The sequence below is a fragment of the Pseudorca crassidens genome, chromosome 11, assembly GCF_039906515.1.
Source record: "Pseudorca crassidens isolate mPseCra1 chromosome 11, mPseCra1.hap1, whole genome shotgun sequence".
NCBI classification, from domain to species: Eukaryota; Metazoa; Chordata; class Mammalia; order Artiodactyla; family Delphinidae; genus Pseudorca; species Pseudorca crassidens.
Genome location: NC_090306.1, coordinates 46,791,222 through 46,808,442, shown reverse-complemented (window position 1 = coordinate 46,808,442; position 17,221 = coordinate 46,791,222). Strand labels below are relative to the sequence as shown.

At 52.2% G+C, this 17,221-nt stretch overlaps 1 long non-coding RNA gene across 1 annotated transcript in view; it reads left to right on the top strand.

Moving 5' to 3' along the window:
• Positions 1-8,004, top strand: part of LOC137202009 (uncharacterized) — a 30,092-nt gene extending 22,088 nt beyond the window's left edge. The window contains exons 6-8 of the long non-coding RNA XR_010932436.1: positions 1,345-1,439; positions 6,625-6,988; positions 7,862-8,004. This is a non-coding gene — a long non-coding RNA (uncharacterized lncRNA). The remainder of the gene's footprint in view (positions 1-1,344; positions 1,440-6,624; positions 6,989-7,861) is intronic.
• Positions 8,005-17,221: the final 9,217 nt, after the last annotated feature.

Sequence of the window (17,221 nt, the reverse complement as noted above, 5' to 3'; positions counted from 1 at the left end):
GTTTAGTCCCCTCTTTTATTTCTAATTAAGGTGGAGGTGGCAGGGGTTGGGGGACCCCATTTTGATCTCCAGCTCTGGCTTTGAACGGACACAAAGAAGGAGAGAGAGCTGGCCTAGGGACTAGATCACTTTGGGTCAGTGGGATCCGGTTTAGGAGAGTTTGCGGTAAACCCCAGCTCTGAGGACATTCTAGCGACACTGTGAAGTAAATCATCAAAATGGTGTGATGTGGTTTCAGCCCATTCAGATTCATCGCAGGTACAAAACTCAAATGATGAGAGAAATCTGTTTCCCAAAGATCCGCCTCTGCTGACTTTGTCCGTTCCTCTGAGGGAAACAGCCGAACTCGGCAGAAGTAACACTGCCACGGCTCCTCCCCGCTTGGTCCCCAGCTCCGTTGTCACATTGACATTCTGGGCACATTCGGCCCAGCCCCCGTACCCGCTTCTCCCAAGTATGAATCTAAATTACTATTAATAAGGGGCTGCTCCAAGTTAATTGGCATTCAAAGAATTCATTTCAATTTGTTAATATTAAATGAACGCTCTGCACTTTAGCTCCCTTCTTCGCCCTGGATTCCCAGATGAGTGATGGGAAGAGGGGGCGGGGGAGGAGGAAGAGGAAGGTTTTATTTCTGATTCCGGCACAGCCGCTGCCGTGCCTCCTGGGGTGGGCGGGGCCGTGAGATCCAGGTGCAGCGGGGGGCCTGAAGGGGGACTGGCTGATGGTCTTTTTAGGTGAAATTCATCTGATCCCGCTGGAGCTGTCGGGGGAGGGCAGAGGGGAGCTGCAACTCTTGCAAGTGAGCGTCTCATTCTTATATCCAGAAGAGTCAGTTGAGGCTCTGAGAGCTTAATCCCCACTTCAGGTCACACATCTGGTAGTTGGGTCTGCGTGGCACCAAAACCATACCTGGGCGGCCTGCAAGGCACAGCTCTCCAGCCCGGTCTCACCTTCCCTTCCTATAGTTCTGGCCGTCCTGCTCCCCCTTATTTGTGGTCACGCCTAGTGACTGGGAACAGGGGTTAGAGAATGAGGTGCGACTGAGAGAGAGAGAGTGGCAGGGGGGCAGTGGCAACAGAAACTTTTCTCACATCCTTGTGAAGAAAGTGGATAGAAGGGTAGTCTCTCTGGAGGAAGCCTGCTATCGCTTTCCTGGGGCTCTGATCTCGGGGTGGATGGTGGGACCTCATTGGGAATCACTGTTTTCTGAACTGTGGACTCTAGTTCTCCTCCTCTGGGAGGGGAAGAAGAAGAGGGCGGCTCGGCTGGGGGGTTTGAGCCCTGGATTAAAACTGCTATAGTTGTCCACTTAATCCTTCTCTCCTTGTTCTGTGAGGGTAGAGAACCTCCGAGCTGGACAATCCATCTCCCGGCTGCCAGGTGTGGCCAGAGGGGAATGTGAGCCGAGTAATGTCATCAGAGCCTTGAGACATTGGGTAAGTTCTCCTTTTCATGAGCTGGACCGGATGTGCCTGAGACTGAGCTTTGACCATGCAGTTGAGGAGAAATCCCTAAGAGAGGGCAGAGCAAGAGTAGAACAGGAACCCAAGTTCCTGGTGGACCAGGTGGAACAGAGCCACCTGCTGTCTGGGACTGCTCCCTTCCAGACCGTTTTGTGACAAATAAACTTGTTTTCTATATGTGGCTGTGTTTGGGGCCCCCTTTTTTTTTTTTTTTTTGGCGATACGTGGGCCTCTCACTGTTGTGGCCTCTCCCGTTGCGGAGCACAGGCTCTGGACGCGCAGGCTCAGCGGCCATGGCTCACGGGCCCAGCCGCTCCGCGGCATGTGGGATCTTCCCGGACAGGGGCACGAACCCGCGTCCCCTGCATCGGCAGGCGGACTCTCAACCACTGTGCCACCAGGGAAGCCCGGGGCCCTTTTTTTAATAGCAGTTTTGCTATCATCCTTCCTAATATACCTTCCCACCTGAGGACAGAGATGGAGGGGACCTTGGAGATCATCTTATGCTTGGCCAAGTCCCTTCATGTCACCACAGGGGCCTGGGTATCTCCCATCCCCACCCTCACTTCAACCTAAGGACCTCAGCAGGACACTCATGTTAGATGTTGGGTTGCTACATAAGGTTTTATTTGAAGAAAGGACCCTGTGGTTAAAACCAGTTTGAAAACCCCTGAAAGTTCAATCCCCTCCCCTGTTTTTTTAATTACAGCCAAGGCCCAGAGAGAGGCAGTGACTTGCTTAAGGTCACACACTTAGTTTTTCTGTCCCTTTCTGAATCCCATATGGGGTTCTCTAACCACCATATCAGCTGCCTCAACAAATCGCAAGGACAGAAAGAACCCAAACCAGGCAGGGGGCCTGTGTCTCCTCCAAAAAAGCTCTGGAATAGCCAGGCCATGTTTCCCTGATTTCCCCTGGGCCCCTCCAGTTGGATGTCTGCCTTGGAGACCCGCCTCCTGGGCCTGGAAACTACCGGGCTGCACCTTTGCTCCAGCCGCCTCCTCACCCAGATGGTCAAATATGCAAAGCAGAGCTGGGGCCAGAGCCTAGCTCCCTGCCTCCCTCTAGTCTTTCCACATTTGTATCTCCCTCCTCCCCCCATCCAGCCCCTTCCTAGTAGCCCACCAGGGAGGAGAAGGGGGAAAACTGTCATAAATTTCCCCTATTTATACAAGAAGACAGAATGTTTCTCATGCCAGAAAAAACACAGAGAGGGAGCTGTCAGGGGAGAAGGGACCCAGCCCCATACCTCTGGGGCCAATTTATCTTCCTGAGTCATGGCTTGGGGGCTACCCTAACACTGCCTGTGTGACTTGCAGGCTTTGGCTTGGGGGGCAGCCAGGACAGACTGTGCCTGGGCTTTGTTTGGTCTTCCTGCTCCGTCTCAACTGCTCCGTCTCCGTTTCTCTCTCTCTCTCTCTCTCTCTCTTTTTAAAAACAAGTTTCTTGAGATATAATTCACATACTGTACAATTCACCACTGAAGTGTACCATTCAGTGGTTTCAGTATAGTCACAGATATGTGCAACTATCACCACAGTCCATTGTGGAACATTTTCATCACCCCTGAAAGAAATCTTATAGGCTTTAGTTACCACCCCCTTTTACTCCTCCATACCCTTGCCGGCCCTAAGCAAACACTGATCTGCGCTCTATTCCTATAGATTTCTCTCTTCTGGACTTTCACATCAAGGGAATCATATACTGTGTGGTCTTTTGTGGCTGGCTTTCACTTAGCTTAATATTTTCAAGGTTCATCCGTGTTGTAGTATGTATCAGTGCTTCATTTTTTTTTTTTTTTTTTTTTGCCGTACGCGGGCCTCTCACCGCTGTGGCCTCTCCCGTTGCGGAGCACAGGCTTTGGACGCGCAAGCTCAGCGGCCATGGCTCACGGGCCCAGCCGCTCCGCGGCATGTGGGATCTTCCCGGACCGGGGCACGAACCCGTGTCCCCTGCATCGGCAGGCGGACTCTCAACCACTGTGCCACCAGGGAAGCCCGCTTCATTCTTTTTTGTGGTTGAATAATATTCCATTGTACTTTTGTTTACCCACTCTTCCATTGATGGATGTTCGGGTTCTTTCTACCTTTGGGATATTATGATTCTCCCCTAACTCTTATGTCTCTAGACAGCCTGGATCACATAGAATGAGGTCTGTGGGCAAGAATGGATGTGTCTTAGATGAATGGATAAAGAAGATGTGGTGTGTGTGTGTGTGTGTGTGCGTGTATGAATATTACTCAGCCATAGAAAAGAATGAAATAATGCCATTTACAGTAACATGGATGGACCTAGAGATTATCATACTAAGTAAGTCAAAGAAAGACAAATATCATATGATATCGCTTATATGTGAAATCTAATACAAATGAACTTTTTTTTTTTCTTTTGTGGTACGCGGGCCTCTCACTGCTGTGGCCTCTCCCGTTGCGGAGCACAGGCTCCGGACGCGCAGGCTCAGCGGCCATGGCTCACGGGCCCAGCCGCTCCGCGGCATGTGGGATCTTCCCGGACCGGGGCACGAACCCGCGTCCCCTGCCTCGGCAGGCGGACTCTCAACCACTGCGCCACCAGGGAAGCCCCCAAATGAACTTATTTACAAAACAAACGGATTCACAGACAGAGAACAAATTTATGGTTACCGAAGGGAAAAGGGGAGGGGATAATTAGGGGTTTGGGATTAGCAGATATACACTACTATGTATAAAATAAACAACAAAGTCCTACTGTATAGCACAGGGAACTATATTCAATATCTTGTAATAACCTCTAATGTAAAAGAATCTGAAAAAGTATGTATATGTATATATACATATATTTGTATGTGTATATATATAACCTAATCACTTTGCTGTATACCTGAAACTAACACAACTAACACAACATTGTAAATCAACTATACGCCAATAAAAAAAAAAACATGTGGAGGCATAAAAAAAGATATTAGTTTTATTGTTAATTATTGATAACAATAAAAATTGAAATTATTACTAAATAAAATAATAAATTACAAAATAAAACCTTTGGTTGTGCAAAAAAAAAAAAAAAAGAAGAATGGATGTGTCTTATATGTGGGAATACCCAATATCCATGAAAGCAGGGTCTAGGGAACATGCCTTCTTTTGTGTTAATTACACATAATAAGCTGGAATTTTCCTCCCTCTGTAAGTTACTGAGGGGGCGCTGCTCCTTCCATTCTCTCTTCATTCTTTTCTTGTTGCTGTGCTCCTCAGAGTTGGGGACTCAGAGCCTTCTCCAGGGGTTTCAGAGACACAGAGTAGATGAATGGATGTCTTCCCACTGGGGAAGCGGTTCCCTGAGTCTGGTCTCCAGCGATCCTCCAGTATTTCACAGTTGAAGGAAGGTCTGTGGAGGCTCCAAGGTCTGTGGGAGGTGTGATGGAGCCTAGAATGCAGGCCTCCTGCCCCCACCACCTCCTTGTCTGGTGCATCTCAGTGTCGCAGACAGGCTTTGAGCTCCACCCTCCGCTCACCTAGCAAGTACGCACAAAGCATCCAGGGAACCCAAGAGACACTGCCCCTTCCCTCATGAACCTTGCAGTTTTAGTGGTGAGAGTAAGATAAACACAAGTGAGCAAAATAACGGCAAGTTCTGCAAACATTTGCTGAATGAATGAATGAACAAATGATGTACCTATTATGTGCTCCATAAAGAAAATGTAAGCAAAGCAGAGTTGTCAATCACTTTTTCTGCCACCAGTTTTTCCAGTCTGGAAAGCAGCACTGCTTCTCCATCCCTCAGAGGGAATGGTGTGCGGACAACGAAAAGCATCAGCTAATAATATCTACCAAGTATTGGACTAGCCATGTGCCAAGGGAGTAATATATCTCACTGATTTTCACTCGTTTTTTTGTTTGTTTGGTTGGTTGGTTTTGCCTTGTCGCTCGGCTCACAGAATCTTAGTTCCCTGACCAGGGATTGAACCCGGGCCACGGCAGTGAGAGCACCGAGTCCTAAGCACTGGACTGCCGGGTAATTCCCTTTCCCTCTTTGAATTAGGTATGATTATCCCCATTCTGAGGATGAGAAAAACTGACTCAAAGAGATGAAGTAACTGTTTGAAATCATGTTGGTAGCAGTAAGTGGCAGCACATTCGTACTGGACTCTGGGATGGATTTGTTTTTTATTCCCAGGTCTCCACGACAAAGACAGATACATTTCTTTCTGAGGCCCCAGCACCGAGGAGCTGGACACCCTCCCCTGTCCTGCCCTGGCTCGGCCCCTCTCCTCCCTTTGCCCAAAGGCAAAGTGGGCTGAGGTGGAGTTGCCAGCTCCTCTCTGGAAGCTTGTGTCCACTGGCTATACCTGCCTCGTGGGTAGGAAGGGAAGGACCAGTTTTGCTTTCAAAAGCCTTATCCTTCCAGCCCATGCTGTGTGGGAGGGACCACAAGAGGCCTGGATGTTGTCAAGCAAAGGCTTGAACCAGCCAAAGAGACGATGATGTTGACAAGAAGGGGACCTCAGCAAGGCAGATAATTAGAAACTGACGACTGACAGCGCTTTGGCGTCCACCCGCCACCCCCCACCAACCCCTGCTCAATCAGGCACGTACACGAGCTTGACGACAAATAACAAACTTTAACATGTTTTAATTTTCACATGCATTTGTTCACTTCTCAGAGCAAACATAAGATGCATCCAAGGCTGGGCTTATTACAGAAAAAAAGTTTCTGAGACTAGAACCCAAGTGTTCTGCTCAATTTCATGTAATGAAATTTATGTAGGGCTGACTACGGACCATGTCCTCTGTTCACTATTTCATGACTATTAACTCATCTCTTTTCCACCACCATACGAACTAGGTATTAGTATTCTCCACGTACGTTTTTTAAGATGAGGAAACTGAGGCATAGTCATGAAGCATCTTACCCAAGGCCACACAGTCGGCAAATGGCAGGGCAGGGATTACGAAGCCGTCCGCCCAGCCCCGGAGTCTGTGCGTCATCGCCCCGCCAGGTGGGCTTGGTGCGGTGACTATACTTGGGAAGTCGAGTGTGTTTTCCTGTCTGCCTCCCTCCCCTTCTCCTCAGTCTTTATGGCCCATTGGAAAAAGCAAGGCAGAGCTGTGGCTCCCAGGGTGACTATCCTTCAGCTGCCTCCTTGGCACTGTCATTCTCGCCTCCCGTCTCTTGCCAGGGGCTCCAGCCGGGAATACCACAGACGGTTTGCTATGGATGAAGACTCCTCTGGAGAAAGCTCACAGGAAGGCTGCTGTGAGAAATGAAGTCCCTTGCTGTTTCCCCGATTCCTTCATCAAGAGGAGCTAAATGAAGTCACTGCACATTTGAAGGGGGCCATTAAAGTGCAGCCTCTGACCAGTTCAGAGGCAGACGTGGGCTTGGACGGCCAGTGACTGAACGGCGGCGGCATGGAAAATCTGAGGTGCTGGATGGTTGAAATAAAGCTCCTCTAGGAGGGTTATGTGTGCCTCACTCAACAGTGCTCCCCGACGGGGGCCCAGGGTGTCACCTGAGCTGTGAATAGGCTTGTTCATTGACCGGTTAGCCCCTTGTTTATTCAGTAAGTTCTGATTATGTACTTAGGAGGCACCGTGCTAGGTGTATAGGATGGACGAGACACAATCCCCACAGGGACTACAGTCTGGAGAGGGGAGGCCGGAGCAAGATTACAGTGATCTGTACCAAGTGCTGAGTAGTCTCGTGTCACCACTTGACATCACTACCCCGCAAAGCTGCCCTCCTCCTGGCCTCTCCCTATGCTCAGTGTAGCCCCCTTCCCTCCAGCTTCTTTCTGCCTGGGTCCCATCTTCCTTCTGAGCTGGGTCGCTGCTGGGCTGCAGGCAGTGACAAAGGTGGCCATAAAGCAGCAGAGTTAAGGCCTCAGTGTCCTAAGGGAATCCCAGGTGCAGCGGGCTGGGTGATGTGGTTCGCCTCCTCTCTTCTCTGGGCCACCCTGGCCCTGGAGGCTGCCCTGTGCAGACGGCATCACCTGGGCTCCCGACTTCCCATCTGTGCTCGGGCCTGGCCAGCACGGGTCCTGGCAGGGAGGGGAGAGAGGAGCCACGGTATTTGTCTCCCTGTCCCCTGCCCGCCTCCCTGCCACCGGCCTGCCTGAAGGCCTGGCAGGGGCTGTGGTTCCCCATGGCCCCGGCTTTGCTGGGTGGCTGCTCTCCCCGACCCCAGTTTTGTCAGAACCATTTCAACCCTTTTGGTACCCATCAACCCTGAATGGTTCCCTTAATTCCAACTATGCCTTGAAAATTGTCATGTCATTAAACTCCCTTCAGTGGAGCCCTTTTGAATGTGTCACGTGTTTGCTGTTGGGACCCTGACTGGCTCACCTGGGTGTAGGTGGGGGAGGGGGAGCAGGCAGGTTGGGACCCCAGGTGAGCTTTATTCCTCCTCTTCTCCAGGGGCTCCCCGTTGGAAGAGAGAGGCTTTGGACCAAGGAATGGGGGACAGCTCTCTACGGACGGTTTCCACTGAAGGATGAGGAATCACCGCCTGTAGCTCCCTGGAAAGCAGAATCAGGTGGTGCAGGTCAGGGAGATCAGCTCGGTGGTTTGTGACCCCCTAGAGGGGTGGGATAGGGAGGGTGGGAGGGAGGGAGATGCAAGACGGAGGAGATATGGGGGTATATGTATATGTATAGCTGATTCACTTTGTTATAAAGCAGAAACTCACACACCATTGTAAAGCAATTATACTCCAATAAAGATGTTAAAAAAAACAAAAAAAAGAGGTGGTGCAGGAGGGCTTTTTGTTGGGCCAAAGGGAAGGATATTACAACTGAGGACCGACGCTGTGGTGACCTCTGACAACACTTCCCAGCTCCTTAATCCCTCCAAGTGCCTGTCCTCATTTTACAGGTGAGAAGCTTGTGGCTCAGAGAGGGAAAGAGGGAGCAGAAAGGAGCTTCACCCCACCTCAGTTGCTCTGTCAATCAAAGAGAAGCCTCACTTTGTGATCAAGGGCTTGGCAGGGTAACACAAATCTCCGCTCAAGTGTCAGCGTAGCGCTGCAATCTGCAGCCAGGCTAAGAATTTGAATCTCGGATCCACCTCTTACTAGCTGTGTGATCTTGGGCGCGTCACTTGACCTCCCTGTGCCTCAGTTTCCCCAGCTATAAATGGGGCTGATAAAAACAACACTCCCAGAGAGGGTTGTGGAGACCGTGAAGTGATCTTATGGCTATGAGGTCCTTAGGAAGTGCAGGCACACAGTGTAACACTATGTGTAAGTGATTAAAAAATTGAGCCTTAAAGGATTGAAATACTATAACTGCTATGACATGAGCGAGCCTCAGAAACGTGCTAAATGAGATAAACCAGATGTATAAGCTAAAAAAAACAAGGAGCCTTAAGCTTTCTCTTTATGTTCTACCCCCCGCCCTCTTCTCATTGCATGCCTTCCCTGCCTTCTCCCCAAGGTCCTGAAAAAGGGTGAACGCCTACCAGGAGCCCATTGACAGGTCTGTTGATTCCCAAGCCCTCTGTGAGCATGATTTGCTCTGCCCTGCCCCCAGATGTCCCCATTTTGGGGACAGCAACAAGGACCAGACTCGGTTGGGTCATCCACGCCAGGTCCCTGCACCCAGTGGGATCAGCTTCTCTGCGTGCACAACGGCCTCTTCCCTCCAGCCCCCCTCAGTTTCCGGAGCGGCAGGGGGCCCGGGAGCTCTTGGTAACAGCGCATTAAGCCCCTGTTTTGTGGGAACTTTAATTTAAACACAAATTAGAGAAGGCAAATGACTCTGGCAGCCAGATAAGCCATCCCTGGAGAGCAAGGAATAAGCCCAGAGAATCAGCTGAGGTAAGGCCTGAATTTAAACTCTGTAGATACTCAGAGGCCTGGCACAGGTGGAGGCTGGAGGTCCTCAGTGAGGAACCCTGGAAGCCCCACACCCCTCCTGGGTCCATGCCAGCTGCCGTCTCCTCCATTCTCTATATTTCCTTTTTGCAAAATTCCAGCCCAACTCCTGATTCCATCACTCCCCGCTCCCACTCTACTGTTTTGGAGAACTCCATTCGTATATTTTGTTTCTCATCCTTCTCTGTAATCCACTATTCTGAGAAAGTTCCGCTTGTTATCTAACCTCTATCTGCTCTGTTACAGTTGGAGGCTAATGTATCCTGTTTAGTGGTGGTTCAGGGGCTTCTATTCAGGAGGCAAACGTGGGGTAGCGGAAATAACCTGAATGCTAAAAGGCCTGTGTTTATTTCTCTGGGTCTAGTTTTCTCATCTGTACAAAGAGTGTGTAAGAGGGTCTCTAAGCCCCTGTGAGCTCCAATTTTTCACAGGAGAATTGGAGGACAAGAACACCCCAGGAAATCTCTATTGTTCTATAACCCAGGAATTTCCCACTGTTCTAGAAACGCTGTTGGATATTGGGGGTGGGGTGGGGATGGGGAGAGCAGTCAAGCCTGTCTATCCCTCTGTGGGCGGGGTCTCCGGGCTCTGCTTCCACCCCTCCGCATGCAACCCAGACCCAGGCCCAGGCCCGGGCCCAGGAGAGAGGCTGCCTTTCCAGTTCTGTCAAGGCCTGCTGAGCCCAGCTCTGTGGCGCTGAGATGTTGTCACCATCCCCTGGGGTGGAAGTGACATATGTCCCCTCTGTCACAGCACCTGTGAGGGTGGCTGAGGGATGGCAACCCCCAAGAGGGCGGAGTTGTACCCTCTCCAGCTGACCTTGAGAAATCTTCTTATCCTGCTTTTCGGGGAGATTTAAAGTGAAGGCTGAGGAGGGACACCATCACAGCCCCAATGCCACCCCACCCCCGCCAAACGGGAAGCCGCTGTCTTTTGGAGAAGGTAAAAGAGCACATCTTGGCTACAGCAAGAGGGAAGAGAGTCAGATCACAAGTAGAACTTTCAGGTTGGGTACTGGAGCAGACGGGGACCCCAAGAGGTCATCCAAAAGGGAAAACCCATGGCCCTTGGTCTCAGAGGGTGTCCGTGAGGCCTGGGTCGCTGGCAGGGGTGAGGGCAATGACCCCGAAGCCCGTGCCAGCCTGTGACTCAGGAGTCAGAAGGTCCCTGTGATCGGCAGAGAAGGACCTTGGCATTTTCTCTGGCCCAAGGCCCTTAGACAGAGGTGAGCAGCTGCCACTGGGGCCCGGGGCCCAGCTGCGTCCCCACCTTGCCCTCCTTCCCCCTCCCGTGTGTCTGGCTGCCCCTGGAGCCCCAGGCCTGTCCGCCATCTGGGCAGCTCAGAGGAGAGCCCACTGCCAAGGGAATGCCAGTGTTGATTTATAACCCATAACCTTGGCAGGCTCGGCTGTGTGCCCGGAACCTCCTTTGCTTGGGAAAGAGGCGCTCCTCTTAAAGGAGCAGTGCAGTGGAATGCGGGGAAGGCCAGGACCAGTGCTGAGGCTGACAGGGGGCTGGCGAGGACCGGTCCACCCCTTAGGACTCTGGGTGGCTGTCATTCCCTAGGAAAGCTTCTCCACCGACCGTCACGTCCCTCATCACGCACTTCTCTGTGGACTTAGCCCAACTCTAACAGTTTAGTTTGTTTAACCTCAGTCTCTCCTCATAGACTGTCAACCCCGTGAGGGCTGGAATCAGAGCCGTGTGTTCATCCCTGGATGTGCGGCACCCAGCACAGCGCCTGGCACGTGACAGAGGCTCAGGAAGGATTTGTCAAGCACAGAAAAGAATAAATAAATGAAGGTCCCTGCCCATGAGGTCTGGAGAGGACCACAGCCTTCCTGTTGCCTGTCATGGTTTTCAAGACCCTGCACCACCGGCCTCCACCCCCAGGACTTCTCCCTCCAGACCCTCCCCACTTCTGTCATGTCAGCTGGGACCAATGGGGCCAACCTGTTACCCGGATGCACTTGCCTCCCCCATTTCCATGGGTCATATCTACCAAGTCTTTCACACCATGCTCTTTTCCTCCCATTTTCCTTCCTTCCAGAAGCTTTCTCTAATTGCCTATGACCTCAGCCCCTCAGATATTCTTTCCCACACCATTGTCATCATGGAAGTGCTTCAACCATCCATCCATCCATTCATTCATTCATTTGTTAAGATATATACTGAAGGGACTTCCCAGGTGACACAGTGGTTAAGAATCCGCCTGCCAACGCAGGGGACACGAGTTCGAGCCCTGGTCTGGAAGATCCCACATACCGCGGAGCAACTAAGCCCGTGAGTCACAACTACTGAGCCTGTGCTCTAGAGCCCGCAAGCCACAACTGCTGAGCCCACGTGCCACAACTACTGAAGCCCGTGCACCTAGAGCCCGTGCTCCGCGACGAGAAAAGCCACTGCAATGAGAAGCCCGCGCACCGCAACGAAGAGTAGCCCCCGCTCGCCGCAACTAGAGAAAGCCCGCGCGCAGCAACAAAGACCCAAAGCAGCCAAAAATAAAATTAAAAAAAGATAGACTGAGTATCTACTACATGCTAGCACTGGGTGCTGAGAATTCATGGATGAACAGGGCAGGCATGATCCCTGAACTCTGGGACCCTGCATTTCAGGGGGTGAGACTGACCCCCCCAAAATAAGTAAGTAAATACATAAATACAAGTTGAGATAACTGCTCTGAAGAGAGCTAAGGTAAGTGGGGCCCCATTACATCGGGGTGGGGTCAGAGAAGGTTTCTCAGGGGAAGAAGAGAATTTGGGCTGAGATTTGAAGGGGAAGAAGGAGACATGTGAAGAGCAGGAGAACAGGATTCCAGAAGTGGCTCAGCGCCCGGGTGTGCATAGTAGAATCTCCAGGGGCTGGGGGTGGGTAGCTTTTCCATCTCCTCCACTCCTACCCCTTCGATATGGGAGGACCGTGGTTTAAAACACTTGGAGAAGCGGCCTCACTTGGCAGCCGGTCAGAAAAACAGTCTCAGGTTCCAGTCGAGATCTACGGAGTCAAAATCTGCATTTGAACAAGACCCCTAGTCATTTGTAGGCACAGGGGTGTTTGAGAAGCGCTGACCCAGAGAACACGTCAAAGGCGGGACAGTGTGAGGCCAGCACTGGAGTGGGCGGGGTTGGGGGCAGTTGCTGAAGAGTTTGGATTTGAATCAGAGATGGAGTGTGAGAGTGTACATGTTTGTGGATGTGCCTCTGTGTGTGTGTGTGTGTGTGTGTGTAACTCCAGCCTTAATGGCTGTGAGCCATCTGAGGCTTTACATCTCCAGGCCATTTTCTTCCTGTGAACGTGGATTGCCGGGGGATACGTCTTTACTCCACTGTGGCAATGCCCCCTCTTCTCCCTGCAGCTGCAAGTGGCACCTGCCAGCCTTTGGATGGTGGGGACACCTCTGGAGCAAGGCAGGGTGAGGAGATCCCTTGTTCCTGACCTCCGGCAATCCATTTATCTGCCCTGAATCTCATAAACGCAGCCTGATGAGCCCAATTGCTTGCTAATGGTTATGAGCTGAGACCTGGGGATTTATGGCGGAGGCCTCAGTGGCCACAGACGGGAGCAGGGCTGCGTGCAGGAGACGAGGCTCTGCATGGATTCAGTTGGTGGAGTCCTGTGCCCAGGACCATAGTGGGGACACCACCATCTGCTTCATTTGCGGCAAAGAGCCCTGCCCTGGGCAGGGGAGGTGGGCTGCAGAGAGAAATGACCTCTGACTCTAGGTGTCCCAGGGACGAAGAGTGAGTGTCTGGGAAACCAGCACGGTGTGGCCGTGTGTGTGTGTGTGTGTGTGTGTGTGTGTGTGTGTGTGTGTGGTGGGTGGTGGAGTGGTCATTGGAGAAGTGAGCACCAGAATTGGAGCCATTCAAGCTGGGGTTCAAATCCTGGCCCTGTTGTTTACCAGTGTATGACTTAAGACAAATCGCTAATCTCCCTGAGCCTCGTTTTCCCCGTTTGTAGGTGAGAATTATAATACAGTCCCATAGGTTTGTGAATATTCAGTGAGATAATATTTGCAAAAGGCACTTCAGATACTAATTGTGTGCATTTAAGTAGGTCAAGAGATTGGGATTCCAGCTCTGCCACTAACTTGCTGGGGTTCCATCTAGCATTGGCTCTGTCCCCAGTGGCCTCCCATGCATAACCTTTCTGGGCCTCAGCTGTCCCAGAGGTATTAAGAGAGGACTAGACCCAATGTCTTTTCGCACCTTCCAGCTTTGATGTTTCGTGGTTCTAACAAGGAGTCCTTGAGCTGGAAATGGAGCGTTGGAAAGGAGGCGCCTCATCTTAGCCATACGGAGGGTATCCCTGCCACTGCAGACCTAGGGGCCAAGGTGGGGGTGGGAGCGGGGCAGGAACAGCCCCTCCCTCAGGGGTGCCTTCCTGTGAGCACAATCCCTGGCCGACCACCCCGTGGTCGTGGTCGTGGTCGGGAGCCCTGGGGCAAGAGGTGTGAAAGGCCCTAAAGGGCCCTGCAGAGGGCAGGCAGCCAAGTGGGGACTGATGGAAATGCCTGAACCACTCATGCCTGTTGCGCAAAATAACCTGCTCCCCTCTTCTCTTCTCCTCCCACCCAAGACACACACGAGTGCGCAGGCGTGTGTGCACACACAGGCACTCATAATCACAGCAGAACCTACCTCATAGCAGAGCCAGACTCGCACAGCGTCTGACCAAATGGTGTAGAGAACACCCACCACCCAAAGGACGTGGGTAGAAACATAAGGATTCTTATGCCACAGTGCACAGCAGGGTCCTCAGCCCTTCTCCCATCCCTTCATCCCACTCTGGGTACATCCTGGAGCCAGTCACTGTGGAAACAGACATCAACCCCAACCCAGCGTCACAGATCCTGCCCCTCTTCCATGCTCTGTACTCCCCCTCCCATCCTGATCTGGAAACCCTGGAGACTTCTAGGGACCCAGACAGCAGCCAATTCAATACCGTTTACTGAGCACATGTTAGGTATTTGGCCCTGAGCCAGGAGCAAGGACTAAGGAAGGAAATTAGACCTGATCCCAGTGCTCAGGATGCCATAGCATAGTAGGGGGACAGACTTTCAACAGTAATGAGAACACAATGTGCTAAGGGACAGTAAAGTACAGGACAACAGGTAGCCAGCCCATCTTTGACGGAAAGGGAAGGGTAAACGGAAAACACTTGAGCTTGGGCTTCCCTGGTGGCGCAGTGGTTGAGAGTCCGCCTGCCGATGCAGGGGACACGGGTTTGTGCCCTGGTCCGGGAAGATCTCACATGCCGCAGAGCGGCTGGGCCCGTGAGCCATGGCCGCTGAGGCTGCGCGTCCAGAGCCTGTGCTCCGCAATGGGAGAGGCCACAACAGTGAGAGGCCTGCGTACCGCAAAAAAAAAAAAAAAAAAAACCAAAAAAAAAACACTTGAGCTGCTTTCTAAAAATTTTTGTTATGGAACATTGAGAACATACACGAAAATGGAACAGTATAATAAACCCGTGTATCCTCATCACCAGCTGCAGCGACGATCAGTCAGTTCCAGTTCAGTCTTGGTGTGACTATTCTCTGGCCCACTCCACTCCGTGGGGCACCGTTACTTTGGATGGAGCTGGGCTGGTTTTGATGGAGGAACAGCAAATGCAGGAGGGACGTTACAGACAGAAGGGAATGCAATGCCCAGAGCCACCAAGCAGTGCCTCAGGCCGATGCGTCAAATCGGGGCTGGACCAGTGGGGCAAGATGCCGTGTCGCAGCACACGTGCCCCTGAGCCATCTTTCGCAAGTGTGACTTGTCACTCTTGGTGGAACTAGGAGTCTCTCGAGGCAAGTCTTCCTCAGAGCCAAGGACCCTTTGAGAGCTGGGAGGGAGGCGAGCACAGTGAGGAGGCCTCACCGAGGCGAAGGCCGCGGGGGCCTTGGCGGCCTGGAGCGCGAAACAGGCGTGCACCGGCAATGACGGGTACCGCCGGCGCAGCCGGGCCCTCCGCCCCGCATCGGCGCGCGGCCTTAAATATTACCCCGGAATTTTCAATTATCTCTTCTTAATGGATTTGTAGGAGCTCTTTCATCAGGCGCAGGGTGGCTGGGCGTGGGGGTGTGGGGAGCGCGCGGCGAGGGCTGGAGCTGGGAAAATGGCCCATATTTCAATATTAAAGCCCTTTACGATCGTCAGCAGCATGAAAGATGCTGCAAATAAAACGGAGCCGCCCGCGCCAGCCTCTCCATCTCGCAAGTTTTAATTAACGCTGAGGGGGAGGCGGCTGCCGGGCGGGGCCGGGGCCGGGCCAGGGGCGGATCGCGGAGCCTCGTGGATCCCCAGGTCCCGAGCGTGAGCCGCAGGGATGCCGCGCGCGTGGAGGGCCCGGCGAGGCTGCCGAAGATGCCAGCAGAGACGGCGGAGGCGGAGGGGTGGGGGAAGAGGTGGGAAGGTTTCTGAGCATCTGACCAGGAAACTAACATAGTGCAACTGAAGGCACTTGTTATTAAAGGGGAGGGCGCTTTTGGCCAAACGACTGAGTTCTTCACCCCAGCCCTCCTTCAGCGTCCTTCCTGCTGCCTCTCTTCTTCCGGCCAGCAGCAACTCCCAGCTACAGCAATCCCAAGCGCTGATTCCAGTATCCCCATCCCACCCCAACCCCGCCCGCCTCCCCCCAGGGTTGTCTACCACCTCTGCTGGCTTCCTGTGGCCCTTGTTTCAGGGAGGCAGATACGCTTCCTGTGACCCAGCAGCTCCGGGCCCCCGCCCCTCACGGCTCCTGTCCCGGGACGTCTGCTTTCTCCATTACTCCCCGGTTTCCCGGGAGGGCCGCATTCTCCAGGCGCTGAGTAGCGCGCACAGAAGCGCCACTGTTCTGCCTTGGCAGCGGCCTGGCCTGACAGCTTGCGCCTCAGCGGCAGACCCATCCGTCAGGAAGTTAGGTCGGAGCGACGTGCAGCTGCCTGCTCTGAGGACTCCCCTGGGAGCCACCTCTGGCCTTGGCCCAGACTCCCCTCTTCCCCTTTCCCCACTCCTCCCAACCCTGCCCATAGCTGCCAGCTCAGTATATATGTTCTGTCTCTCCTCCCCTCCCCCCCCAACCTTACACACACAGCCTGGAGCCTGAGGCCTAGGAGAACCACCTCCTCACACGGGTCACATTTAAAGGCCCTTCTGCTACCTATATCTCCATCGCAGGGCATAATAACTCTTTGGCTTAAAAGGATCCAGGGATCTCAGTGGACTACAATCCAAAGCTAAATCAACCAATTAACACTCAGGGCTTAAACCAAGGACTTCGACAAACTCTTCAGAGTGGACGAATCAGAAAAATAATACAAATAAAAGACATGGTCTTTATTCCAGTGTGTTTACAGGTACTTTATGCGTCCTCAAATGTTTTACAGAAATCAAGTGCTGTTCTCATTGTACTAAGGAGCTCGCAAACACCAGATGACAAATTCTAGGTTAACAAAGAAAAAGAAAATCCTCTTCTGCTTTCTTTTTTTTTTTTTTTTTTTTTTTTTTTTTGCGGTACGCAGGCCTCTCACTGTTGTGGCCTCTCCCGTTGCGGAGCACAGGCTCCGGACGCACAGGCTCAGTGGCCATAGCTCACGGGCCCAGCCGCTCCACGGCATGTGGGATCTTCCCGGACCGGGGCACGAACCCGTGTCCCCTGCATCGGCAGGCAAACTCTCAACCACTGCGCCACCAGGGAAGCCCTCTGCTTTCTTTTTCATGTGTATTGTTTTCTTCTTGTCTATTTGCGATGATCATCTACTAGACTTGCTTAAAATAGTGCGTGATTATGCAGTATGGTTAGGGAGACAAAACTCACACAAACAGTATAGGGAACAAGTACAAACTGCAAGTGCTATTGGGATATAGAAAGAAGGGGGTGAAAATTAAAACATGTTTAGCTTAATCAGGGAAGACTTCCTGGAAGAGACTGGATTT